Source organism: Microtus ochrogaster, chromosome 1, assembly GCF_000317375.1.
Source record: "Microtus ochrogaster isolate Prairie Vole_2 chromosome 1, MicOch1.0, whole genome shotgun sequence".
Taxonomy (NCBI): domain Eukaryota; kingdom Metazoa; phylum Chordata; class Mammalia; order Rodentia; family Cricetidae; genus Microtus; species Microtus ochrogaster.
The window spans coordinates 111,814,400-111,842,264 of record NC_022009.1 but is presented as its reverse complement, the minus strand read 5'-3'; positions in this window follow the sequence as shown (position 1 = coordinate 111,842,264).

Sequence of the window (27,865 nt, the reverse complement as noted above, 5' to 3'; positions counted from 1 at the left end):
CAGGTTTGGGAACAGGAATCCAATGTCGCTAGGTCCTCCTCTGAGCCAGAGACAGAAACTCTTTAAAATAGTTCTGAGAATCCTAATTGGCATATCAATTGGGACAATAGTTTAGCATTATCTAATACAGCTGAATAATCTCATTGGCTATACTTCAGCAAATTTATCTCCTTTATAGGCTCTAAGAAGATAGTCCATTTATAGCCCCACTTTCATCACAATCAGTATCCAGTACTCAGAAAATTTTTAAAAATTATAAGATGCTCTTTTTCATGTCACCTCCTAGGTGGTAGGCGGTGTCGAGATGAATCTGAATACCCCCTTCAGAGCCACTGGCTGTCAGAAACTCGCTGACGTGGGGGATAGATGCAAGCTTCGTACTTTCTATGAGAAGCGGTGGCCACAGAAGTATCTGCAGATGCTCTGGCTGAGGAGGAAGGGCTATGTGGTCTGAATTTGTGGTGAGAAGGACAAACAAGGTTTTCCCATGAAGTAGGATGTCTTGACCCATGGCAGACTGTGCCTGCTGTTGGATACAGGGCATTCTGGTCATAGAACAGTGGTTCTCAACCCTCCTAATGCTGCAACCCTTTAATACAGTTCCTCATGTTGCGGTGACCCCCAGCCCTAAAATCATTTTCATTGCTACTTCATAACCGTAATTTTTCTACTGCTATGAATCATAATGTAAATATCTGTTATGCAGAATGACTGATATGTGATCCCTGTGAAACAATTGTTTACCTCCTGAGGGGTCATAACTCATGGGTTGAGAAACACTGTGATAGACCTAGGAGAACTGAAGACAGGAAGTACCTCGTCATTTGAGGCCCCGGAGAACTAGTAAAATCTGAAAAAGAAAAAGCTTCTGAGTCTCTGTAAAGAAGATGATGTCCACTAATAGGTAATCAGAAAATCCTTAAACAAAGAAGGTGATAAGGCCAGGACCAAAGCCCTCAAGATCCAGCATCTTACATCTATGTGTCCTGCAACACAAATGCCAGAGTACTGATCTGAAGAGACGCTCAGTAGGAAGAACAAGGAGGAGGCTGCAGAATGTGCTGAAGTTCTGGTCAAGGAGAACGAAGCCGAAGTGAAACACCAAAAACAGATTGCCAAGAGACCTGGCTGTCCTCACTGAGAGCTTCTACTTTTGAGTCTGAGTGCGGTCGAAAAGAAGCCTTTAAGAGGAACAAATAAATCACCAGACCTTGAAAACATTTATAAGACATTCTTATAATGCACTAGATATGTCAATGGAATGTAGCTGTGTGCAACAATACAGCTTTAAAACAAAAAACAAAAACAAAAAAACAACAGCAAACTTTTGAAAATCAGAAAGGTTGCCTTCGGGCTGTTTTGTTTCCCAAATATAGTTTTAAAAAACTATCTTGAAATTCAAAAATCCAAGCAATGACCCCTTTGTTCTGTCCGCAGCAGACAGTTTCTGTATGACAAATGTTTTACATTCAGTCTTTGCCTAATGCTGCTGCCACAGTGAAAAACTTCTGAATTCCTTAAAAGGAAGGACAGAGACTCTAAAACCTTAGGCTGCTCCCTGTAGCATAGCACAGAATTATATGCCCTTCCAAGTGCCGGCACTTTCTAACCCTCTGGCTGTGCTTCTCCATGGTTTCCCAATGCATTTGGAGTTCTAGCTGCTATTGATTCCCCTACTTAGAATTCCCAAGAGCACCAGGCACTTGGCTGGAGAGCATCATGTCTGTGCACTTACAGTTCCCGTCTGCCCGAAATGTCCTCTCTGCCTGCCTGCCTCCTCTCTTTAGAAAATGTGTTTCCAACCATACTGTGGAACTTTGGTAAGCCATCTCTGAGGTCTGAGCTGTGTCTCTTTGCAGTATCCATTCAAGTTGCTAAATTCTGAAGACCTCAATCCTTGCCCTTGGCTTACCCAGACCTAGGGTTGGGGCGGTTGCTTCCTGAAGCTGCTAACTTGAAGGAAGCTTGAGGTTCTCATGGTGCCTGATTGACTGGTGGAAATTCTTCTGTGGGCTTTTGTCTTGCTGACTGGCAGCTGTCCTTTCCCTCCCCGTCAAAGCATTTGCTTTTGGGCTTCAGTAGCACATTGTAGAGGCTCATACAATTTGTGGTGTGAAGTGCAACCTGTCATTTCTGGAGGTAAGTATCTGACCACACTGTTGTTAGCCTCTCAGATGAGGAGTTCATGCTTTATTTATCTTTAGATAGCACCTGTGTTGATCACGGTCAGCATGCATTCCACAGGTGGCTATGAAGGCATCCGATGAATAAAGCCTTACTACGTACATATTCTGCCACAGTTGTAATATTTTGGCCTCTAAAGCTTACAACAGCGCCTCTTTATGGACTAAACCCCAAGGCCCTGTTAATCTGGCCCCTGTCTGCCTTTGTGGCCTTCTCTCCCTTCAACACTTGTCACCCAGTCACACTGAGTGGCCTAAAGATCTTAGTGCACTCTTTATTTCTTTTTCCTCTTCTTCTTTTTCCTCCCCCTCCACCTCTTCTGACGACAGCTTTCTTTCCTCTCCTTCCGATATATTTCCTGAGCCCTGAGCGGGTTAATACAGATGTCTCACTTAGGCTGAACACTCAACACTGATTCTCAGTGCCTTGACAAGTTAAAGTCTCCACATCAACTGCTGCCCATGCAAACAAGAAGCTTCTTTGACCAAGGGTGAGAGCAGCCCTAATCTATGGGTCTACCAGAAGGTAGCATTTTTTTTGTTTTGTTTTGTTTTGTTTTGTTTTTGGCTTTTATGAGTCAGGGCTTCTCTGTTTCGCTTTGGAGCCTATTCTGGAACTAGCTTTTGTAGACCAGGCTGGCCTCGAACTCACAGAAATCCACCTGTCCCTGCCTCTCAAGTGCTGGGATTAAAGGCTTGCGCCATCACCACCTGGCTCAGAGGGCAGTTTTTAACAACACGTCTGTTTAGCAAAACAACTGTAGCGGATACTCCTCCAGGGTCTATGACCTCCCAAACCATAGGCTTTTGACCAGGTTTTCAGTACCAGGCATGAATCCCTTCCTGTCAAACCAGCCTCAAGTCCAACCAAAAACAGCTGGTGACCCCTCAAACAGTCGTGCCGCTCTTAGACCCCTGGGCACATTCTGCCTGGCAGTTTGGTATTGCAGCATTCATAATCTATCACTGGATAAGTCCATCGATAAGTTCCCAGGTTAATTCCAGCTTCTCTATGAGCTACATCCAGAGTGTGTTGCCTTCAGCAACTGGGTCTTGCCATCTCGTTATGGAGGGCCACAAAGAACAATGGTAATAGACTTTGCTACTTGGGGTCTCTAGTGCCTCACTGACCACTAACTTGTAGGGAGGTAGCCTGTGCCTGATAGTGAGATTTTAATTTTATAACCCACGTCTTCCCTAGGTTGCATTGTCTATTCACGCAAATTATCTATGTTGCAACTGTTACTTTTCTATTTTAATTAGATTATAAAATAATGGATTTCCATAAGGCTTTATTGGCTACTAAGATAGCTTCCAACTTTCTCTGGTCTAACTAATATGGCAGCTCATTTGTTTTTCAAATACCTTATTTTCTTATGAAGGAAGTTATTTTTTTACCATCAGAAAATATTAAGCATAAGTTAGTAAAGAAACAAACAAACTTTAATTTTTTTTTTTTTTTTTTTTTTAGTTTGTTACCAGTGATGGGGGACCTAAGGTCCTCAGGATGATTTGGGAGTCATAATATTTTTAGAAGGCCAGTTACATAATTTGAAATCTTTCCTTAATAATTTACAAATCACAGTGCTAATGACCATACCTCTTAGGTATCTATAGTAGCTGTCATTGCCTCCAGCTTCTCTCTGAGGACACAGAGAAGCTAGAATGCAGATGGGCATCTGACCACCACAGAATGAAACATGACTGAGGAACAGGCAAGAGCAGGCTGAGGGTTTGACGTAAAAATGGAAAGTCAACTTGAATCACGTTCGTTGAAACAAATCAATGTCCGTTTCAGTATTTTTATTTGGAAACTTCTGAAAAATACAGGAACGTCTGAGTATATGGAACAAACAAACATATTCGTGAAAATGTGTCTAAAGTAGAGATTCTCCAGACTGAACATTGTTTTCCTAATTACCTTTTATCTTGTAATAGCTGTATTTCCAACTATGGTAAGATGTTCAGGCCATTTTATTTCCCACAGTGTCTGATTTTACAGTTTCAACAGCTTTTCAAACTCTTCCTATAGAGTTTCCATCTATTTAAATAAGAGAGAGACAGAGACTGAGGTGACGGGTAATGGGGGGGAGGTGTTGGGAAATGATAAGCCAAGTCTTCCTGGGCTTGCGTCCTCATCCACCACTTGAATAGAAGACATCCAAATTCCTTTCCAAATTCCTAGGGCCTTCCATGTTTTAGTCCAAACCAGCTTTTGGCTTTTCTGAGTTCAAGATCAAACAACACAGCCTCACTACCTCCTGAGGTAGAAGTCATCCTGCATTTCACTTTCAATAGTGAAAAATAATAATAACAGGGGGTGATGTTACCCACTGATAATCCCAGCACTTGGGAGGTAGAAGCAGGAAGATAAGGAAAGGAGTTCGAGGTCTTCCTTGAACTTGAAGATAAAGAATTCAAAGCCAACCTGGGCTACAAAAGAATCTGTTCCTAAAGAAAACAAATAGACTAAGCTATAATAAAAACATTTGTCTATGACTTTAAATCAGCATTCAAAGTAATGGTTTTATTATGGCATTTTCATCCATATATATATATAATTTGTTCTTTGTCTTCTTCTCCCACGGTCTTCCCCTGAGCCTCTTTCTCTCTTGCTGGCCCCTTCCTTCCCCTGTCTCCCCTCCTGTTTTCTTGTCATGTCCACCAATACTCTGTCTAAGAACAAGTTGGGAATTTAATTGCTATGACACCTCATAGAATATTTTTGCATTTTATTAATTATGATTTGCGCATTATCTGGCCTCTAAATCTCTGCAGAATCTCATTTGAACACATTTTACAATCTTTGTTTACATCGAGTTCAGAAATAAATCTCTTAACATATGCAAAGTGGACCGAGCTCAATTGAACTACAAAACCTGGCTTAGACACGGCTAATGACTGCCCTTCTTACAGCTCATTATGTCTGTTTTTAATTTTATATTATTTCTTGTTGTTTAAACCAGAGTCAAGGAATATTTGCTCTAAGTGCAGATTCTGGACCTTCCCACATGCCTTGGGCTCAGTTTGCAGATAATAAAAGGACCGCTGTCTGCCCTGCTCCTTCAGGTCTACCCACAATTCTGCAGAATAAAAGGCATTCATACACTCCATGCTTTGCTTTCTTTCATCCAGGCCGTCCCTCCAATTTCCTCTCTAAAAAGACGTGGGGCTGTTTATAAAACGTCTCTCTATTTAGAAGTTCTCCTTAGGAGGCAAAAGTAAATCTCAAGGTTCTGCTGTGTTTGGCGTTCTGCATTTTTGCTTTCTGACAGTGTTTTGTGAGTGGCGGCGACACTGGAGAACATGTTAATATTGAAAAGGGAGGCAGAGGAGCCAAACTGATGTTCCCATTGCACCAGAAACCTCTGAGGAAAGCGCCCTTCAAAAGCAACAAGCGCTCTTTTCTGCAGGCTCATTGGCTGGAAGCCAGGACCGCCAGGGTCCGGTTTAACTAACTGGGAGGAATTGTTTGGAAGGGGAGACAGAGGTCACTCATCAGGGCAGCCCATATTTGGCCATCTCAGCACTTTAGAAGTTATGTTAGACATTCAAAGTGATGAAAATCAAACAGGGGCCTCAGCCGGGGCAGCTGGGTGCTCTCAGGAGAGATCTGCCTAGTACTGTTCCTCCGATGAAGTCAAGTGAAGAATGTTTCACGACGCTCAACCGACAGAATAAATGACCCAGTGAGTCACGACACGATGCAATGCATATCTTAAGTACAAGTCAGAATTTGCCATTTAATTAGAAAGCGGCTAAAAGGGAGTGCCGTCTTCTGCTGTTGTGATTACAAGTGCTGCTGAAGGAGTATTCACTTCCTGCAGCCATGCTCAACCAATTTTACACTCAATGATGAACTTTCATTCAGTAAATTTTTATGGAGACATTCTAATTCACAACTCTTTATTTGTGCTTTTATATTTCAGATGGAGTCTCGAGATGTTGCAGTGGCTGGTCTCCAACTCACGGGCTCCAGGAATCTTACTGCTTCGGCTTCTCAAGAAGCCAGGGTTGCCGGGTGGTGGTAGCGCATACCTGTAATCCCAGCACTCGGGAGGCAGAGGCAGGTGAATCCCTGTGAGTTCGAGGCCAGCCTAGTCTACAAGAGCTAGTTCTAGGACAGCTAGGACTGTTATACAGGAAAAGCCTGACTCAAAAAACCAAAATAATAATAATAATAAAATAAAGAAAGAAAAGAAAAAAAGGGCAGGGTTACAGATGTGTTGCCAAGAGGGCGTCTTCTTTTTTTTTTTAAGCATGATTATTTAAATTGCTTCTCTGTGAACTTCAAATCACGCACCCCAGTCCCTTTCCCGATCGCCTTACACGCTTGCAGCATTCGCTCCCATACACAAAAGAAAATTTACAAAGAAAGAAAAATAAAACAAGTAATAAATAAAAATATTAATTAAGAACAAACAAGCCAAAAACACAAAATGAACCAAAAGCAACAACAAGAAAGCAAAACAAATACAAATAAACAAAAACCCTACCTCGTTCCTCCATCTTTTCCAGTCTCTCCCTGACTTCTTCATTCACCTTAGTGGCACTGGGAGCTGCGGTGTGTCATGCAGTATACACATTTGTCCACACAGCTTTACCTGCAAACGTTCAGCGTGTGATACGGTGTTGGTCAGGTTCAAGGCCTCTGGCTTCTGGCACCATCAGTACTGGACCCTCACTGAAACTCTTCTCGGCTTTCCCGCTGTTGTTCCGAATCCTGGAGATCCTGTAGCTATGGTTCAACAGGACCAATCTATAAAGGGAACTTCTAATTCAAAAGTCTAATTCTGGCTACAACTACTATTTTGTTTTTAATGCAAAAATTAAAACTGGGATATTATACTGCTAGGTCGTTTTCTGAGTTTGCAATCTATTTTTCCTTGGGCTGGCAGAAAGAAAACAACTTAAATAACATCTACTACTTAAGATGGAGACAGATTTTTAGCTGGAGACACAGTCCTGAATAGGAGAGAAAGGATCTCTGTTCATACAAAGATGTCAATCGACAAAGGAAACCAGATACTAAACAAGCAAACAAATAATTGCATTTTAGACCATTCTAAGCTCTAAGAATCAAAGGAGATGTGCTAGAGACTGAGTGGCAAGGTGAGACATGGCTACTTTATGGTGGTCATGAAAGAGGCACCAAAGACCCCTCAAGTCCAGCTGGGGAAATGGTTAGCTTTGAAAAACAAGAAAGATGGTCAAGTCATGTGCTTGGATACAGAACTGAATTTTGGGATGAAGGGGAGCAATAGGCTAAAGATGAAGGTAGAACTCAATAATTATTTGCAGCTCTGTTTTATAGATAATTTTCACTGGACAGCAGACTGGAGATGTGTTGTAGAATATTATTTTAAGATGTGATGTATTTGTTTATGCTGTGGGATATTTGTTTGATGATGCAAAGATATGCTATATTTGTTTAGCTCTGTGAAGCTGTGTTACTTTGCCTGACTAAAATACCTGATTGGTCTCATAAGGAGCTAAACAGCCAATAGCTAAGGAGGAGAAAGGATAGGCAGGGCTGACAGGCAGAGAGAAGAAATAAAGGAGAGGCCGGGCGGTGGTGGCGCACGCCTTTAATCCCAGCACTCGGGAGGCAGAGGCAGGCGGATCCCTGTGAGTTCGAGACCAGCCTGGTCTACAGAGCTAGTTCCAGGACAGGCTCCAAAGCCACAGAGAAACCCTGTCTCGAAAAACCAAAAAAAAAAAAAAAAGAAATAGAAGGAGAAAAAGAAGAGGAAGCAAAGGAGAAAGGAACAACTGGGGCCAGCCAACCAGCTACGCAATCAGCAATGGAGTAAGAAAGGAAAATACACAGAATAGAGAAAGATAAAAACCGAGAGGCAAAAGTCAAGCTGAATACTTTAAGAAAAGCTGACTAGAAACAAGTCGAACTAAGGCTGAGCATTCATAATAAGCCTCTGTGCATTTATTTGCGATCTGGTTGGCAGGCCCCCAAAGTGTAAGAGTCATGAGAGTAGAAGAAAAAGAAAGCTAAACTAAAAATGAGAGCAATTGGTGTATAAAATGCATACAAAGGGATGGGGGGAAGAAGAGCAGCAAACAGATGTGGGCCATGGGATACTCTACTGTGCAACGACCCAGGAGAGTAGGTCATAGAACTCAGTGAAGTAGCTAGTGGAAACCAAGCCAAGTACCAAATACAAAATTCAAATGTGTCGAAATATGCTGAAAGCTGCAATGCCTGCCATGCTAACTTTCTGGTGCAGAGAAAATGAAAATGATTTTATCTGAGGTAGATGATACTATGGAAGACCAAATGAGCACTTGTTTTCGCGGGGGCTTTTATATCATGCAGCTATCTCTGCACTGCGAATGACCTTATAAGCAGTCAGGATCTGTAATTGGCCTCAGTGTGGGGGTGTCTAAATTCTGAATATACATCATACCTCTATTTTTTTTTTATTATTTTGAAATCCCAGTTCAGTAATACTGGGTCATTTTTTCCTTGTGGTGTGTAGAAGTTGAAGAGAGGCTGTACATATCTGATGTGGAATTCTCCTCTGTATGCTGTGAATATGTTTTATCACCATTGGTTAATGAAGAAGCCGCTTTAGGCCTATGGCAGGGCAGAATATTGCTGGGGTGGGTGAGAACCTGAACAGAGATACAGAAAGAGAGTAGGTGGAGCCAGAGAGATGCCATGTAGCTGCTGAAGGGGATAGATGCTAGAACTTTACCCGGTAAACCATAGCCATGTGGTGATACACAGAATAATAGAAATGGGTTAATTTAAGATGTAAGAGCCGGCTGGAAATATGCATAAGCTATTGGCCAAACAGTATTGTAATTAATATAGTTTGTGTGTGATAGTCACATCCAGGTGGCCAGGAAACGAACAAGCATTCTCCTCCTACACATATCTAAGATCTCTGAATCAAATCTATAGACAATTTGGCCTAATCCAGCCAACTAGGAAACAAATGCTTAGGAGCCTCCTTTGGGGACAGCAGTCATGCTTGTCTTTAGATAAGCTAAGCAGGACCCAGTCTCGTGGCTTTAGAGGATGGCCTGGGCTTCAGAGGCAGCTGCAGCTTTGTTCAAATCCTAGCCCTACCATTTTTCAGGCTGTGTGTCCAGAGACACGTTGGCTAAGGCCACTCTGATCATCCATTAGATACTGACAACTCTGGCCAGCCTGTGGTGAGGCTGGCGAGGTACTCTGTGCTCGGTGACTCACGGTGTCTCAGGGGGTAGCCATGAGACTAAGGTGCTCAGTAGTTATTGATCTGCTCTCTCCTTCCATCTCAACAGCTCTTAGTAATAAGCTAGGTTTCACTACAACTCCCAAATGGTCTTCATTCCAGCCCCATCCCCATTCGCTACAAAGTTTTTTAAAATGCAGGAAAAATAAAGAGGAAACTAAAGCATTAATCTTTAAGGTCATTCCCTGAGTCTTTTTTGTGAACTGGCAGAGAAAACCTGGTTAATTTCTACTGCTATTTCAGTATGCAGAAGAGCCTCCACAAAGAAATAACACTCTTTATAGGCCTTGTTAATTTCCTCAGTATTGCTGCTGTGTTGCTAATAACCCGGAGTTTAAAATCTAAAATAGCCATTAAGAACAGAAACATCGCCTATCAATTTCTTGCTAGATTGCCCCACTGCATACAGAACCGTGATCCATCGCAGAGCCACTGACCCTTGCCTGCTACAATCTACTAATCAGCCAGAATATCCTAAGACCTTGCTGAGTGCCCGGCAGAATGGACCCTGGAAGGGCCGTGAGAAGTGAGAGCCATAGCGCACAGTCCGGGCCCTCACTCTGGCATACACCAAGGTTACCCAATCTTTCCATTGGCAGAGAGGCGACCTTCCTTCCATGCTACACTCCCAAAAGGTCTTTTACTCAGACGGAGAGACAACCTGTTTACAGTTCCGGAACTGTTTAAAAATAGGAACTAAGGGAGATCTTTTCCCAGACAGCTCTCTCATGGAGGAATAAGACTCCCGCCTTTCTGTTGCATGTTTTGAAAGCCACGTTAATCCACGCTTAATTCAAATAGAACTTCCGGTGAAATGGGAAGCTTCTCTTCCTTATCAGAGGTGCAACTATCTAGTAGAACTTATCATTCATATTTTCACTTCTATTGAAGTAGATACAAACATTTACCTCAGAATACTTATGCATTCTGCATTATGAAACAGTACCTTCACAAATGCCATTACAGTTTCACTTCTAGAATTTTCCTTATGTGTGTAATGCTTCTATATGCAGTTGTGCATGCATGTACGTATATGGAGGCCAGAACAATGTTCAATATCTCTCTCAATTGCTGTCTCCCTGATATTTTGAGATAGGACCTCTTACTGAGCTTGGCACCTACCAATCTGGCTAGACTGGCCACCATGACATAAGGATCTGCCTGTCTCCATGACTCTGGCTTTTTCAGATGGCTATGGGAACATCGAAGTCAGGTCTTCATCCTTATGGGGTAGGTACTTACTGACTGAGCCATTTCCCTTGGTCATCAGGCTGGAGAACCTCTCTAGCTTTGTTTTATTTTTTATTTATTTTTTTGGGGGGGGGAGTTTTTACTCTTATAAAACTTTTATCTATTTATTTAATATGTGTATGAGTGTTTTCTTGCGTGTATATGAACCACCTGTGTGTCTGGCTGGTACCCATGGAGGTCAGAGCCTCTGGAACTGGAGTTACAGATGGTTGTAAGACACCATTTGGGTGTTGGGAATTGGGTCTTCTCTTAACTGCCGAGCCATCTATCCAGCCCAGTTTTGTCTCTGATGACATTGATAATTAGATGTCCTAGACTGTCTATTTTGCCAGGAGAGTCCTCAACATGTTAACCAATTGTTTTAAATTCCTTGTCTGATTATCCCTCCTTTTCTCCCACTCATCTCCTCACAGTGTATTTGCTTGTTTGTTTGTTTTGTTTTGTTTCTGTCTTTTAGTACACCTTGTAATCTTGGGCTGAACACCAGGCACGCTATTCCTGTAGTAGGTTCTGAGGTAAAACATGCCTTCAGTGAGGATTTCTGCTAATCTGGTTTAGAGTCAGGCTTTATGTGAAGCTTGTTCTATAAACTCCAAATGATTCAGATACTTCTAGTGTCCTTATTTCTGAGTCCTCCCTTAGCTTTGCAGTGTGTCTGATTTCACAGTTCTTTCAGCTGTAACCCACTGAGGGATCGCTCTGTGGTGATGGGGTATGGGGGAGGGGACACGCTCTATCTCAGGAGTTTGGTAAGAGCCAGGGAAAGAGCCCGTAGATTTGAAGATGGTCCAATAGATATTTCCCAGATTGAGACACAAAAAGAAAAAAAAAAACTAAAAACTCCAGAACATTTAAGAGCTGAAAAGAGCATCAAAATGGATCATACATATATAACTGGAACATTGGCGGGGGAGTGTGGGGGGACGAGACAGGAAATTATGATCACCTGTTTGGAACTACTATTTTCATGGTAAGTCAAGTGTTATCAGATGTGTAATTTTCAGCAAAATGTCAACGACAGCTTTAAAAGGGAGATGGGTTTCTGTGCTATCAATTCTATGTGTGTGAGCGTCTGGTTGCGGAGGCTCTCATTCCTTCGCTTAGGAGAAGTGTAAAAGATTTTCTGCACCGAAAGAGTTAAAGGATTGTTTCAAGTCAAGGATGAGTAATCTTTTCAGAGTGTGAGGAATTGGGAATAAAAAAGATACAGGAGACAGCAATGATATAAGAATAAAACCACCTCCAGACATTGAGCAGATGGCGAGTACTTTCTACTATAAGATTTGCCTAATGCTGCAGATTCCAACACGTCCTCATTAAATGGATATATATTTATCCCAGGGAGCACAGTATGGCTGTTAATAGAACGATGACAGCGAGGCTTATGTAGTATGAGTCACATGCGTAGAAAAGCCATTCATTCACAAGGGTCCCATTCACTGAGAACTGAAACTTTCACAACTTAAGGTGATTGCAGAATGACTGAATGCCACTCGGCCTTTTCGTAAATTTTCTGACTTCTCCTGGCTGAGAATGCTCAGCGGTCTCTTGTCGGTCATGTGCTGCTCATGGGACTCACCTAGCCTGAGTTTCAACATCTAGGCTGCACCATGCTCAAGAAGCATTAAGTTCTTGAACGTGTGTCAGAGCCAGAGGGTTTCAGGAACCCTTAAGTTGATGATGCAATGGACCCTGGCTTCCTGTTTAGAGAGTGGTAGCTTCCAAACCAATTGACTAGGCCTCACTCCAAGCACACCTTGCTAGTATGGAACTCACTTTCCTTTAGGAAGATGCTGTTCAGTGGATCTTCTCCAAATAACCCATCAAATGACTTCTTGCATAGCAATTTTGAAGGCTTAAGTCTAAACCAAGCCCAGGAGCTCACAAAATCTTCAGTTTGCATGCTGAAGGAACACAGCGGGGGAGCGTTCTATTGTAAGTAGCTAGGCACACCGTGCAGCTGGAATGAGACAGGAGCCCTCAAGAGCTCACAGCGTGACGCCGCTGAATGTTTGCTGTCTTCAAGAGATGAGCTGGGGAAGTTTTGTTTCTCTGGTTTTCAAAAATATTTGCAACCAAGCATGGTGAGGAGGAGAGGCAAGCCAGACAGTTCTAGGATACAGAGCACCGTTTGCCATCTCACCAGGGAAGGGGTCAGTTGCTGTGGGATAGTGGTCTTTCATCCTGTCACTTGTATTATTTTTAATAAAATGCTGATTGGCCAGTACCCAGGCAGGAAGTATGGGTGGAGCAACGGTGACTAGGCAGGAAGTAAATTTCTCATGGCAATGAGAAATTATGGGAAGAGGAAAGTTTCAGTCACAGCCATCTCCAGATGCAGAGTAAGCAAGATGTGACTGCCTCGCCAAATAAGGTACCAAGCCACGTGGCTAACATAGACAAGAATAATGGGCTAATATAAGATGTAAGAATTAGTTAATAAGAAGCCTAAGCTAGTAGGCCAACCAGTTTATAATTAATGTAGACTTCTGTGTGTTCCTTTGGAACTGAACGACTGAAGGACCGGGTGGGACAGAAACCTCCGTCAACAGACAGTGGCAGCCAGAGTCCCTGAAATAAAGGGATATCGAAAAGGAGAGGGGAAAATAAATCTCAAGTTCAATCTTAATTTAGGTCCCAAAGTAAGTAAACAACTGTCCACATAATTCTTGCCCTCTCTCTGCTCCCAAAGTTTGATTTCTTTACCAAACCATCAAGAATCATGGTCTGTCCAAAGTGAGTAACGGAAAACCTACAGTTCTCAGCATTTGGTTTAAAATGCACATGGAGTCACATTATGGGGGGTCAAAATGGCATATGTAAATCTAAAACACCAGGCTTTAGAGCCGTGTATAAAATGTCCCTAATTCCACGTAAATGTTGGGAGTGTCTATCTTTTAATATCAGTATGAATTGGGTGGCCATGTTTGACCACTCTTGTGCAGACAAAAGAGGGCGAATTGTCTTACGAGCTTGCCAATCTCAGAAGACTAGAGTCAGGGTTGCTTGTTAGCCAGCACCTTCTCGGGAGCCAGTTTGACGCTTTTCGGAGAAATTGCAGCGCCTCTGTGGAAATGAAGCTCTCTGCTGGGATCTGCCTGCAAGGGCATCGGATTCTCGGTGATGATTTCTGGCTTGTGTGAGAACTGCTGTCCTTGCGTGTTCTGTGCTGGCTCTTCTATTGATCTCCCCAGTTCGGGTTTTTTTCTTCCCAAAGGACTGGAGCCACCAGCCTGATGTGACCTCACGTCGCGAATGCAGACCCACACAGAAGTGGCACAGGGCTTCCTGGTTCCGAAGCACATTCAAGGACAGAACTCTCCCTTTACCTTTCAACCTCAAGCTCGGTGGATTTATGGGGATGGTGCTGACATTAAAAAAAAATGAAAGATAACATCTGAGTCTAACAGCTGCCCAAAGTTTAGACTCGTGTAAACCGGTCTGACATCACACATTCTGCATGTGAGTTCCACGAGGACTCGGCATATGGAGCTAATACAATAACATGCATACAAAGTCCCTGTGGTTTGCGGCATGATGAACTCCAGAACGGGGGGAATGAAGCCAGGAAGGCTACTCCATTTGCTGAACGGAGCTGGCTTTGGATACTGTCTCGGTCTCACTGAGCTACTTGTTTCACTAGGGAGATGCCAGACTCGGCGTGGTAGCAGGAATGAGCTCTATGATGGGACTGCTGAGCCACCCTTTTCTGAAGCGGGGAGAGAGGGGGAGGGAGGGAGATCTCACAGTGCTCTTTGCCTTTCTCTATGGAAAAAGGCATGTGGATGAAGGATGGCTAGGTAAAGCCAGGTTACTCCTTACAGACAGTGAGGGAAATCCATGTGAACCGAGAGAACATACTGTCTCGATCCAGAATCCTGGCAGGACACGGCACTCCTTAGCTGGGAGGCTGGAGTTCTGCCCAGACACGGTAGCATTGGTCAAATGGGTAACACTCCACACTGACCCACAGCTGTAAACAAAGGCACATGTCTTCTCTCTCTTCTGCAGAAACAGGGACTACATGCACTCCGCAAATTGCTCCGGGCTGCTCTGAAGGACTAGACGTGTGCCCTAGAAAATGAAAAATGTCCTCATTGAATTTTTTCAAAGGAGAACCAAAGCCACTTGAATACCTCTTGGCCGATCAACCACATAGAGGAAGACTCTAGGGGAACAGCCAGCGGCACCTTGACCTCCAGTCTGCTCGGCAGAGCCGAGTTTCCTTCCCCACCATCACCGGTTGGGGACGGAGAGTACGCAATGCAAGTGCTGTGTCCTAAGAAAGTTTGTGTGATAGATTTCAGGCCAAGGGACTTATAAAATAGAGCTGCATCTGCAGAAGAGAATTATGAAGGAAATAAATACAGGAGGCTGAGCCTCAACCTTCAGAACACTGAGAGAAAGCAGGGCAGGAATTCAAGGCAGGAACTGAGACAGAGGACACACTGCTTCCTTCCCGGCTTGCTCTCTGTGTCTTGCTTAGCCTGCTTTCTTATACAACCGGGGACCACTTGCCAAGGGGTGGTGATGCCTGCGGTGGGCTGGACATCAGCCAATCATTATTCCAGAAAACGCCCCAGAGACTTTCCTCCAGGCCTATCTGATAGAGATATTTTCTCAACTGACATTTGCTCTACCAAGGTGATTCTAGCTTATGCCAAGTAGACAAAAAACTAAGCAGCCCAGAGAGGAAAAGAATAAAGATGTGGAGGAAACAGAAATGCATAAACTCTCAAATTATTATTGGAGAATTTTAGAGTAAAAGCCCGGCCTCCTCCAACAAGCTCTACTTGGCTACCCAAACTGATAGGCCAATTAAAAAGCAAGCAAATGTTGTGTGTGTGTGTTGGGGGGAAGGACAGAAAAGGGGAAGGTCACATTATTCAATATGACCACACTGGAAGATGGAATTAATAAAGGGGTACAATGACCGCCCCCCAGTTCATTCTGAGGGTACTAACATGAGATTGAGGTTTAAATAGAGGTCAAAAGGTGTGCATAATTAAGCAGTCTGGTCAAGATCCAGCCCCAATCAATACTGACCCATCATTGTCTCGGAATTAGCAAGATTCCTGCAAGGTCCCCCAGTCAATCGTTAAGCTGTTAATCCGTTAATTGCTGAGGGGGCAGCCTCACTTTAATGGATAATTGTCCTACCGTGGGGACAGGTGCATCTGTCCTACCAGGTTTTATACTCTTCCTGAAATTCAGAGCGACTTAAGTAGAAAGAAACCTGCAGTTTAATCTGTTTTCAGACAAAGTACAGGCTCTAAACAAAAGCAGGCTCCAGGCTCTCTCCGGGTGTTTAGCTACTTTGTGGGCCAAGTGAGGGGTCAATGCCTCTCAAGAAAAGCAGTTTCTAAGTTTCTCAAGGTCAGAAGAGTAGCACACATTAGCCCTATGAAGTCTGTAAGCATGAACAATTCAACATTAGCTAGCTGCCTTATTTTTACTCACGGACAAACCTATCTTCATTTTTTTTCTTAAAAGAAATCATTAGAAAAATACAGTATGTATAGTTGGTCTTTTGAAACACTGTCTCTTGGAGCCCAGAATGACCTCTAACTCCATGTTTGAATTTCTGATCCTCCCATCTGCCTTTCTCACGTTCTGGGATTCCAGGCCTGCAGTAACATACCTAATTTTATGTAGTGCTGGGAATCAAACCTAGGACTTCACAATCACTCTGCCAAGTGAGTTACACCCCCCAGTCCAGTTCATAAACACTTTGACTAAAATAAATCTTCTCAGTGAAAATGAAAAATTTCTGTTAAGCTAATTGAGACTCCAGAACACATTGAAGGGAGCTTAACTCTGTCATCATTCTAGGGTACATCAAGAAGCTGGCTTTTGACGTCTGAGTTCTGATGAGTTCTATTGCTCCCCGCCATCAGGACACAGCAGCGGTCCTCTCCGGGTGGGTTGTGACCCCCTCAAGGGCTTGCACATCATATTTGCATTATAATTCATAACAGTAGCAAAATTAGAGTTACAGGGTAGCAGCAAAAATAATTTTATGGCGGGGGGCGGTCACCACAATGTGAGGAACCGTAATAAAGGGTTGAAGTACTGGGAAGGTTGAGAACCACTGCCCCAGAGAGAGATTATTGTCACAGACAGGAAAGCGCATGTCCGAGCAATTCCCATCTTTGAATCTCCTGGGCCCACTGCCGCTAAAGTCAGAGTCTATTTTGGAGCTCCAGGCAGGTTCTAGAATCTTCTCTAATTTCCCTGATGGAATTAAACAAGCTGCACAGTGCTAACAAACTGTGTGGCCACATCTGCGTCTGCCAGGCACACGGTAGCCCTGCCATGTGCAGTTAGGTTACCACACACTAATGCTATTTCATGTTTTCTGCACATTCTTTTCCAAATCAGTGGGCTCTGCCAATTTGTCCACAGGGCATTTAATCCCTAAATGAAGTTACTTCCTTTTTTGCCTAAAAATGCCCCCCGCCCCCGTGACAGGCAAAAAGGAAACAGAAGCAGTAGAGGGAATAGAAGCAAGACCTCTCTTTTTCTGCCTCTTAGATGTAAAGAAAAGAAAAAAATCCTGTAGGGTAATATATAGCTTCTTTAGTGACTGCCATTCTGTTAGGTTTCCTGTCTAAACCAGAGAAAATAAAATGTCACTGTTTTAGCTGAGAGGAAAGGGGAGAACACACATGTACTATACATATACACACACACACCACACACACTACACACACTACACACACACATTACACATACACACACACATACACCACACACACATACACCACACACACACCACACACACGCAGGTGGATGGTGTGGAATTTAAGCAGACACGGCAAAGGACTAATCCGCTCTCCAGGGGCTCTGCAACGGGGGGGGGCAGGGGGGGAATCTGCACGGTTCTCCCTTAGCTTCCTGTCTTGGCTTGCTCACTCATGTCAATGCACCAGGCCGCATGCTACAGCCCAGAGAGCAAGTCTTTTGAGATCAAGCATTCCCTGTCCCGCCCCCACTTTTCAATAAACCAGTTGCTTACTGTTCTGAGGCTCAGCTTCTCCATCTGACTCTGGGGGTCTCTTGGAGGCGTGGGAGGTGGCACCTCACTCAGTGAGCTACTGTGAGATGTGGCTTAATTAACACAGATGTGATCTGTGAAAGTGCTCGCTGCACGCTGCTGTGGGAACCTGTACAAATTATTTAAATCCTGTCTCACCTGTAAAATGGAACTATAATAGCCCCTTTCCTTAAACAATGAGGACGATTGAATATATTAACATCTGTAAAGTACTTAGTAGTGCTTAGCTTTAAACATTTTCTGCAATTTCTATTGACCAGAGAGTAAAATTCTGCTTATTTTCCACATGTACTTCACTATACACTAGTTTAAATACAGTAGAATTGATGTAGATAGTTAGATAAATGATGGATAGATGATAGATAGATAGATAGATAGATAGATAGATAGATGATAGATAGATAGATAGATAGATAGATAGATAGATAGATAGATAGATAGTAGTGTTTTGACACATAAAATCGTTTATGTACAACTACTATCTTGCTGTAACTCTCTGAGTATGAATGAGTCTTAGCCAATTCTTCTGTTACAGAATACCATAGACTGGGTCATCTAAAACGAACATTTATTTGGCTCATGGTTATAGAGACTGGGAAGTCCATGATCAAGGGGGCTGCATCCTGTAAGGGCCTTGTTGCTGCATTATAGCATGGTGAGAGACATCACGTGGGCAAAAGAGAAAGGTTTATGTAGGTAGGTGCTTGCCTCTGTGCGTGTGTGTGTGTGTGTGTGTGTGTGTGTGTGTGTGTACGCACATACACTCAGGAACTCACTCCTGAGAGAACAAACCCATTCTTGCAACCATGGCATTAATCTATGAGAGGGAGATAAAGATAGATAGATGATAGATAGATAGATAGATAGATAGATAGATAGATAGATAGATAGATAGATAGATAGATAGATAGATAGAGAGCTTTTACACCCTACATCATACTCTCCTAACTCACTTTCTTGGAGGTTGCACCATTTTGGGGGAGGGCTATCTTGTGCGTTTTGGGTTGTTTAAAAGTAGCATTTCTACCCGTAAATCCTCATAACATGTCGTACCACCCTTGAGCTGCAGTCACGGCAGCTCGGAGTCTTTACAAATTGCCAGATGTTCCCCAGTACAATGCTGACCTTTGTTCAGAAACACTCCTAACTGTGCTTGTGCTGTCATCTTCTTCTGCTTCCTTGAAGAAGCTTTTTGGCTTTGCATTTTACATTTAGATCCATGACTCCAAAGGAATTCCTTTTAAAGACAGGATCTCCAGTAGAACAGGACAGCCTCAAAGTCATTATGTGGCTGAAGATAACCCTAAACTTTTTATCTTCCTGCCTCTACTTTCCAGATGCACGAACTGCCACATCTGGTTTATACAGTGCTCGGAACTAAACCCAGGACTTTGTATGTGCTAGGTAAGCACTCGGCCTGCTGAGCTACACTGTCCACTCTACAAGAGTTTTGTATTCGGCGTAGGAGTTAACTTCTTTTTTTTCCATGTTGAATGTTATGGTCTGATTTGAATGTCTGCAACCAACCCCAAATCCATATTTTGAAGAGCTAACCTCCAATGTGATGGTATTCACGGGTAAGTCTATTGAGAGTGATTAACGTTCTCTGTAAAAGGGGTCCTAGGGGTCCATGATCCTACTGCAGCCGGGGGCTGTATTGATGTATTTTTCCACTGAAGGCCATGAGAATGTTCCTGACTCTGCTGTTGCCTGAGTCCATGTTGATGTCCATGGGCTGTGCCACTACCAGGGACCACATCTGGATTCATGTCCTACTGTAGCTGGGAGCCTCTGCAAGAAGCTACTGGATGCCAGTGAGACGGTTCAGCAGGTAAAGGCCCTTGACCTTGAGCCTAGTCAACTGAGCCCCACCCCTGGGACTCTCAGAGGAGAGAGGGAGAGCCAACTACAGCAAGTTGTGTTCTGACCTCCACTTGTCCACCATAGTACCTCTCTCTCTCTCTCTCTCTCTCTCTCTCTCTCTCTCTCTCACACACACACACACACACACACACACACACACACACACATTAAAATAAGAAAAAGCTGCTGGAATTGTCATTAGAATTGTCCTCCAATCAACATGGCAAATTTGAAAGAAGTAACATCGTAACAATACCGAATCTTCCAGTCTACAAACATGGTACCTTTTGTTTGGCTCCTCTTAGCTCTTTTTTCTTCAGTGTTCTGTACTTTTCAGCTCACAAATCCCACTTGATTTTCCTAACCCCCCGAGCTGTGGGTGTGTGTGGGTGTGCATTCTCAAGAGCAAGTATCTGAGCCTGTATGCGATGGCTAAGGGTATTGTTTTTCAGATTTTGAATTCTAATTGTTGAGTGTCAGTGAATAAGAATACCATTGATTTGTGTGAGTTGACTGTACCCTTAGACTTCATTAGACTTATTTATCAGTTCTCAGAGCTTTTGTGTAGGTTGCTCAGGAGTATTTATGTGGATAGTCATGTTATTTATGATAGTTATGTTATTCACGTATAGAGACATTTATTTCTGTATTTTGTCTCATTATAATGACTTGCTAGGATTTCCAGGGTAATAGCAGACAGAACATATCCTTATAATATTCACCACATGGGAGAAAAAAAGCTTTTCAGTAATTTAACATTAAGTTCTATGTGAGCTATATAGGTCTTCTCTCTTTTCTTTTCTGTTTAGATCTCTTTTTGTGTTTTGTTTTTGGTTTTTTTAGACAGAATTTCTTTGTGTTCCCTTGACTGTTTTTTTATTAAAATATTTATTTATTTATTATGTATACAATATTCTGTCTGTATGTATGCCTGCAGGCCAGAAGACTGCACCAGACCCCATTACAGATGGTTGTGAGCCACCATGTGGTTGCTGGGAATTGAACTCAAGACCTTTGGAAGAGCAGGCAATGCTCTTAACCTCTGAGCCATCTCTCCAGCCCCCTTGACTGTTTTGGAACTCACTCTAGAGACCAGGCAGGCCTTGAACTCACAAAGATCCACCTACCTCCTGAGTGCTGGGTTGAAAAGAATCTGCCACCACCACCAAGCTGAGCCTATTTTTATTGTTACCATTATTGTTGTTGTTTGAGACAATAATGTCTTGTGTATCCCAGGCTGGCCTTGAACGCAGTATGTTTGGGAGAATTACTTTGAACAGCTGATCTTCCTATGTCTACTATCAGACCCAGATTTTAACCTTTTTTTTTTTTTTTTGTATTTTTCAAGACACGGTTTCTCCGTAGCTTTTTGGTTCCTGTCCTGGAACTAGCTCTTCTAGACCAGGTTGGCCTCGAACTCACAGAAATCCGCCTGCCTCTGCCTCCCGAATGCTGGGATTAAAAGCGTGCGCCACCACCACCAGGCCCAGATTTTAATCTTTAATCTGCAAATATACTGTTGTACTTCGAAAGTCTTTCCAAGTGGAACAAATTTTCCATTGCTTACCTGGTCACCATTTAGCCCTGGTGTATTGTACATTGTACTTTTATACACTCTGTATTTAATATGTTAATGTTTTAGTGAGGATTTTTTCTCATCAATATGCATGAGGGATATTTGTCTGTAGTTTTCTTTTCTTCTGTTTTCCTTTGGCTTTGCTTTCCTTAAAATACTGGCTTCAAGAATCCCAACATTCAGAAGGTGGAAACAGGAGAATTTTGTGACTTTGGGCCAGTCTGGGCTACACCATGAGACCCTGTCTAAGGATATGAGTGGGATTAGGAGAAGCTGAGTTCCACCACGTTGCCCAGACTGACCTTGAACTGTTATACTGCAGCAGTCCTCCTGCCTCAGCCTTCTAGGCAGTTAGGAGTGAGCATAAGTATGTGTCACCCACGCTCCACTTGTCTGGCTTTCAAATGAGAACAGTGCTGGTCTCAAAATGAATGGTAACGTTTGCTTCTCTTCTATTTCTGACTCAGTTGTGTTCGATTTCTTTGTTTCATTGGTTATTGACTGGTAAAACTCAGAAGGGAAACCAGTGAAACTGCTCCATAACTGTTGTATGCCTCATGACCTCTTTTTATGTCTTCTTTCGACTTTTGCTTTTGGCTTTTTCCTTGCTTTTTCTTTTATTTCTTTATTTTTTGTGGATCTCATGGACCCCGGGCTGGCTTTAAACTCCCTGTGTATATCCAAGAAAAGCCTCGAACTTCGGATCCTCCTGTCTCCACCTCCAAGTACAGGAAACATCCACCACCGCACCTGGCATTCTGTGGTGTTGGCTGTTGACTGTGGGGCTTTAAACAAGGTGATCAAGGACTCTACCAACCCAGTTACACTCTCAGGCCCTGGAAGGTGGGTTTAAAGTGTAAATTAAATTTCTTTCATGAAGATAGAATTTTTCAGGTTATCTATTTGGTTGTTTTTGTTTTGTTTTGTGAGTTTCAGTAATTTGAATCTCTCAGAAAGTCCATTTCTTCTATGTTATCAAATACGTAAGTACCCAGACTACCTCGTTAATGTCTGGGGATTAGGAGATGATATTGTCTCTTTTTGTCCCTCTTATTAGTAATGTGTGATTTTTCCTTTTATTCTTGGTCATGTTGGCTAGAGGTATATCAGTCTTTTATCAATCTTGTTAAATTTTTGTTTCAATAGTTTTTAATTTTTTTGTCTATTTCGCTGGGGTTTTTTGCTTTTTGTTAGTTAGCTAGTTAGTTTGTTTTAATTGCTGTTTCTTCCCTCGACTTCTATATAACTTGGATGAACTTTGGTTTTGGCTTCGTTATTTTTCTATTCACCAAAGGGAGAAGCTTGAGTCACTAGTTCAGAACTGTTTTTCTTCTGACCCCTGGCATGCTAATTTCTCCCTCAAAAGGATTCTGCTTATACTCCCCAAGTGTTGGTATGTTGTCTTTTTTTCTTTTGATCAAGAATATTTATGAAATATATTTTGATTTCTAAATAACTGAAGCGTTTCCCAGGTATCTTCCCGCTTGTGACATCTTTAATTCCGCTACTAAGAACACATGTTATATGGCTTCTATTCTTTCAAGTTGGTTGAAATTTCTTTTGTGCCTAGGACATGGTATTGTGTGATGAATGTTTCTATGTAGTTGCAGAAACAAAACAAAAACAATCTTCCAGGTATTTCTGCACCTGCCAGTTGATCTCCTTTGTGAAGCCTCTTCAGCCATAGAAGCTGACTTAGTGCCTCTTCCGTTGGTTCCTGAAAGAGGCACATTGAAGAGTCGAATCTGGTTTTGTCTTCTGTTCCAGCTCTTTTACCTCACCTGAAGAAGCCTGTGTTGGGGGAAGCTTGTATTTACTACTCCGCTGATAGTTGATTTTGTTTGTTTGAAAACTAAAATCCATTATATTATTATTATTATTATTAATTATTATTTTGTCCTTGGTAATATCTCTTGTTCTGAAGCAGACTTTATGTTGTTACAGGTGTCCTAGCTTTGTTTTGATTGGTTTTGAACATTGTATTTTTCTTCATTGCCTTACTTTTAAGTGAGGTCTTTGCAATAAGGGTGAGCTCATTTGTTCCACCTGTCCTTTGCTTCTTTTGTTGCTACTGTTAATTGAATACTTTCTATAATTTTTTTATACTTTTACTAAGTTTTCCCTTTTCCTTTGTGGTTGCTTTTTAGCATCCCTCAGGGGGTAAATATACATCTTTAGTTAATGTAATCTGCTTTCAAATATTATAGTACTTACTATTGCATAAGAACCCAGCCACAAGAAATTCTTATTTTTCTTTCATTTCATCCTGCGATAGTCCATTTGCACAACAGAATATCAGGATGCTCCTTAGGAAATGACATTCCTTTTTTTGCCCCTCTAAATGCATCCAATACTCTCTCTCCCTGCCACAGGGGTCCATGAATGTCAATATTATACAAAGATATGTGCTATGGTTTGAATATATTCCCCCAAAATTTATGTGTTGGAAACTTAGTCCTGAAATCTCGCCAATGCCATTCAGAGGTAACACCTTAGGACGTAATCAAGACTAGATAAGGTCATGAATGCAAGACCCCATAAAGGCATTTATAAGAATCAGAAACCAGATCTACCATAGCATACTTGCCCTGCCTCATCGTATGATGACTGCTACCATGTTATAATACAGCGAGAAGACAGATACTGGTATCACATTCTTGAACTTCTCCAGACCCATTAGCCAAGAAAATTTCTGTTCTTCATAAATTACCCAGCCTCTGGTACTTTGTGATTGCAACAAAGAAGTATGACTTTGTGCGTGTGTGTGTGTGTGTGTGTGTGTGTGCGTGTGCATACTTGTGAGTATGTATGTATATCTGTGAGTGTGTGATGTGTGTGATATGTGTATGTGTGAGTATACTTGAGTATATGAGTATGTGAGTGTGTGTATGTATGTCTATATGGGTGTGTAAGAGTGTGTATGTGTATGACAGTGTGTATGTGTGTATATATATGAATGCATATGTGTGTAAATGAATGTGAGTATGTGTGTGTATATGTGAGTGTGTATATGTATGTGTGTGAATGTGTGTGTACATGTTGTGAGCATTGTTTGTATGTGCGTACATGTGTGACTGTGTCCATGTGAATGTGTATATAAGTGTGTGTACTGTGTCATCCTACTTGGTATTCTCCAAGCTTCTGAGGTCTGTGGTTCTGTATCTGCCATTAGTGTTTGCCATTCTCATCGTGATGTCTGCTGCAATTGAAATTACACAGCGTTAGCTCTGGGGGTGCTGTGCTCTACCTTCCCGTCACTCTTCGTGTTTCCATCTCTGTGGCACTAACCATCTACCATGGAACTCACTAATTGCTTCCATGGCCGTGTGAGTCTACGAGCGAAACTGTCTTAGTCACTGTTTCTTGTGGTTTTCCCCTTTGAGCAAGCGTTTCCACCTGATTCTCACAGCTTCTGTCCCAGCTGACATGTTCCTCCTGGGCTTACATGTCACCTGCCTCTTACATTAGCATAGTTAACAAACTAGCTGTACTCTAAAATTCTTGACTGCAGCGATTAGTCTCGCAAGTCTTTCTAGTCTTCCACTCCTTGCAGAAAGGTGGAATATTTCTTGAGAACATCTAAGAAGCACTTGCATACAGGGTACAAACTTTTGCAAAGACATATTGATGAGGGGACTAATTTCTCCCAGCATCATTTCCCCCAAGCCAGGATGCACTTTAGGCATGGGGTTATTGCTGTGGACCCTGACACTTTCTTAATAAACAAGGCAGCAGGCCAGCCTCCATGGCTCCAGGCTCCAAGCAGACAACCACACGTGGAGTTTCCAGAGCTACCCCAACCCCAGGCTAGTCCATGACCCCAGACTTGTAAACATTCTTTTGGCTTAGGCCTACATCTATGGATCACAGCTTCATGCCAACTCCTGAAACTCCGGTACCAGGGACACACCCCCAGATCCAAAAGAAGAACTAGTCCTAGGGTTTCACTTTCAACAGAACTAAGGGCTAGGCCTGCCTCAGTAGACTCTTCTCCTGTCCTCCAGACCCAGGCTCTGGACCTGTTTCCTCCCAGGCCAAGGTTCCAGGTCTTCCTCTTGACCAGCCTGACCTCAGACTTCAAGCCAGTCCCCTCGACCTAGCGTCTATGCCGAACTCCATGAGCACAGGTGACCCTGGCTGGACTCAGTGACCTCCACCTGTGACCCCGTAGACACAGGTGATTCTTGGACGACTCCTCTAGGCTGCAGCTCCAGACTGATTGGCTCCTGCACACTAAAGACACAGGCCTGTCCCTGCAGACTCAGGTTCAAGACCTACCTATGCCGTGTATGCAAGTTTCAGGCCAGCTCCCAGGACCTAAGCACCAGCTCAGCATCTCAAAGCCCAGGCTCCACAGCTGCCCCCCTCCCCAAGCTACAAGCTTATTACAATAAGATTCAGTCTCCAGGCCTCATCCAAGTAATTCAGCCCATATGCTCTATCCAGCCCAGGAAGGGAACGCCCGTGTTTTCTTTACCCAGTGAGTAGTGGTCAATATTTGTGCGGAAGGGAAGATGCGTCCCAGCTGCCATCAACAACAAAGAGAAGCAGAAGACAGTCCTGTTCATTTATTTCTTCTCTTATTCTGTGAAGTAGCCTGAGCTGCTTTCTGGTAGGAGGCTTCTGCCTTGAATCAAAAACGGTTTAACGGAATCACAACAGGAAATGGCTCTTGGTAAATCCCAGCTTGCTCCAGCTCTTATTGGGCAAACAGAGCATCCTATTTCCACTCCTTTAGCTATAGACCTAGCAGGTAGCTGTCCTGGGGGCCTCGACACCTCTCTGGACTTTGCCTTTGGAATTTCTGTTAGGAGAGCGACCTCAAGGATGATGAGTGTTTTTGAAAGGAAAACACAGTAAGCCGGAGTCCTGTCTCTAAATGTAGCTAATTTCTATTTAATTGGCCAGTAACTGCATTTAAAATAAACACCAGTTGGTAATCAAAAACAGGAGGATAAAGGCTGAGCAATTGTGTAAGCAAGATAGAATTACTAAGCCAAAACAAAGTTGGGGGAAAGTGGGGAGACGTGCTGCTTCAGAGAAAACACAGGAGATGAGGGACAGCTGTGGTCCCACCGGCCTCATAAAGACAGGCAGGAGCTTCTACGGTCAGCAGAATGGAGCCTAATCACCAACTGGTCTCCAGTTAGAAAGCATTTGTTCCTTTATTAGATAAAAATTTAAAGCACTCATAAAGGGCAGTTTTAAAACTGTCAGGAAAGATGAGCTTGGCACACCCTGGTGCGTCCCCAGAGACAGAGAAAAAAGAGATCGGATGGGTTTCTAGAAGATCCTCTGCTCCCCGCTCGCCGAGGGCTGGCTGCCGGGCTTGCAGACAAGCGAGACTGCCTCCCTCCAGGGGCCCCGATGTGCCAGGGCAGAGCAGGGAGAGGCATGCTTGTACTCCGTGCTTTCTGCACCACCCAAGATGCACAAATATGTCTTGCACAGGCTCGTTCCCGCGGCCCTGCTGTTTGGTGCTGAAAGAAGGGGAGAGAGGAGAAAGGGAAGGGGGAGGGGGAGGGGGATGACAATGTCTTGAGAAGGACCTTGAGGACCTGAGCAAGCTCTTCAACTTGAATCTCCATCATTTTAGGATAGACTCAAAGCCCAGACCTTCCTCGATTCTGTCTCTAAAAAGCAGATTACACACTCTCCTAATTAACGTGAGTCCCTCAACACCCCCCCCACAGAGATTGATTTCTTTTTTTTTTTCCAAAGGCAAAATTCACATCCCTGCTTACTGTTTGATTCATTTGGAAGCAGTGCATATTCATCAAAGGGACTAAAAAGCCCTGGGAGGTTGAGCAGAGAAGAAGGACTACATACAAGGGTCACAGTAAGGAGTATGTCTCATCAAATCAGCTGCCCAGGGATATTAAAGGGCTTTTTAAAGGGGGAACTAATAAGGTCATTCAGTGTTTACTGTTTTCTACGAGGCTTAGCTAAATTAATCCTAGCATACAATAACCCTGTAAGGTACAATAATGATTCCTGGTATTTTGAAAGTAATCGGTGATCCACAAAGAGGGAGTTAATGCCCCCCCCCAACCAAGATTAAAACCGACACATTGAGGGAGGTTCCACTCCCTTCCTGTGATCGAAGGCCAGCTTGTTTGTTTCCAAGCAAGACCTTGGGTGAGCCACACTTGGTCCAAGAGGCCCTGCAGCCACAGGAATGGCAGGCAGCACTCAACTGAGTTTGTCAGGCACAGTTCTCCAAAGGCTGTGGGCATGCAGGTTTTGGGGGGGGGGGGGGGTTGGTGAGGTGGTTTGCTAGTTACATAGTCTTGTAAGCTGTCAGAAGTCAGCTGTGTCCACCCCCCTCCCCCACCCCAAACACATACACACACACAGAGGGACTCAACCCGGTGAGGCCTGCCCTGGGCCACCCACACACTGGCACGCTTGTGCGCATGGAAGCCAGCTCCCACTCCGCATTAGCTGTGGTGTGGACTCTTAGTCACATCTGCAGATGCCAGAGGAGCGAAAGCCTGTGATTTTCACAGACTCCGTTTCTTTGAGTTAGAGGGGAAGATCGGTGTTGAATTTTTCTTTTCATCATCATTGGTTTGGGAGGGAAGCCCGGGCTATCGACAAGGGCAGTGGGCTGGTGAACTTGGAGCCTGGGACCCTCTCCCAGGAAGAGTGGACTGCAGCGCCCCACCCCCCCAGCCCCTACCCCTCTACTCCCCCC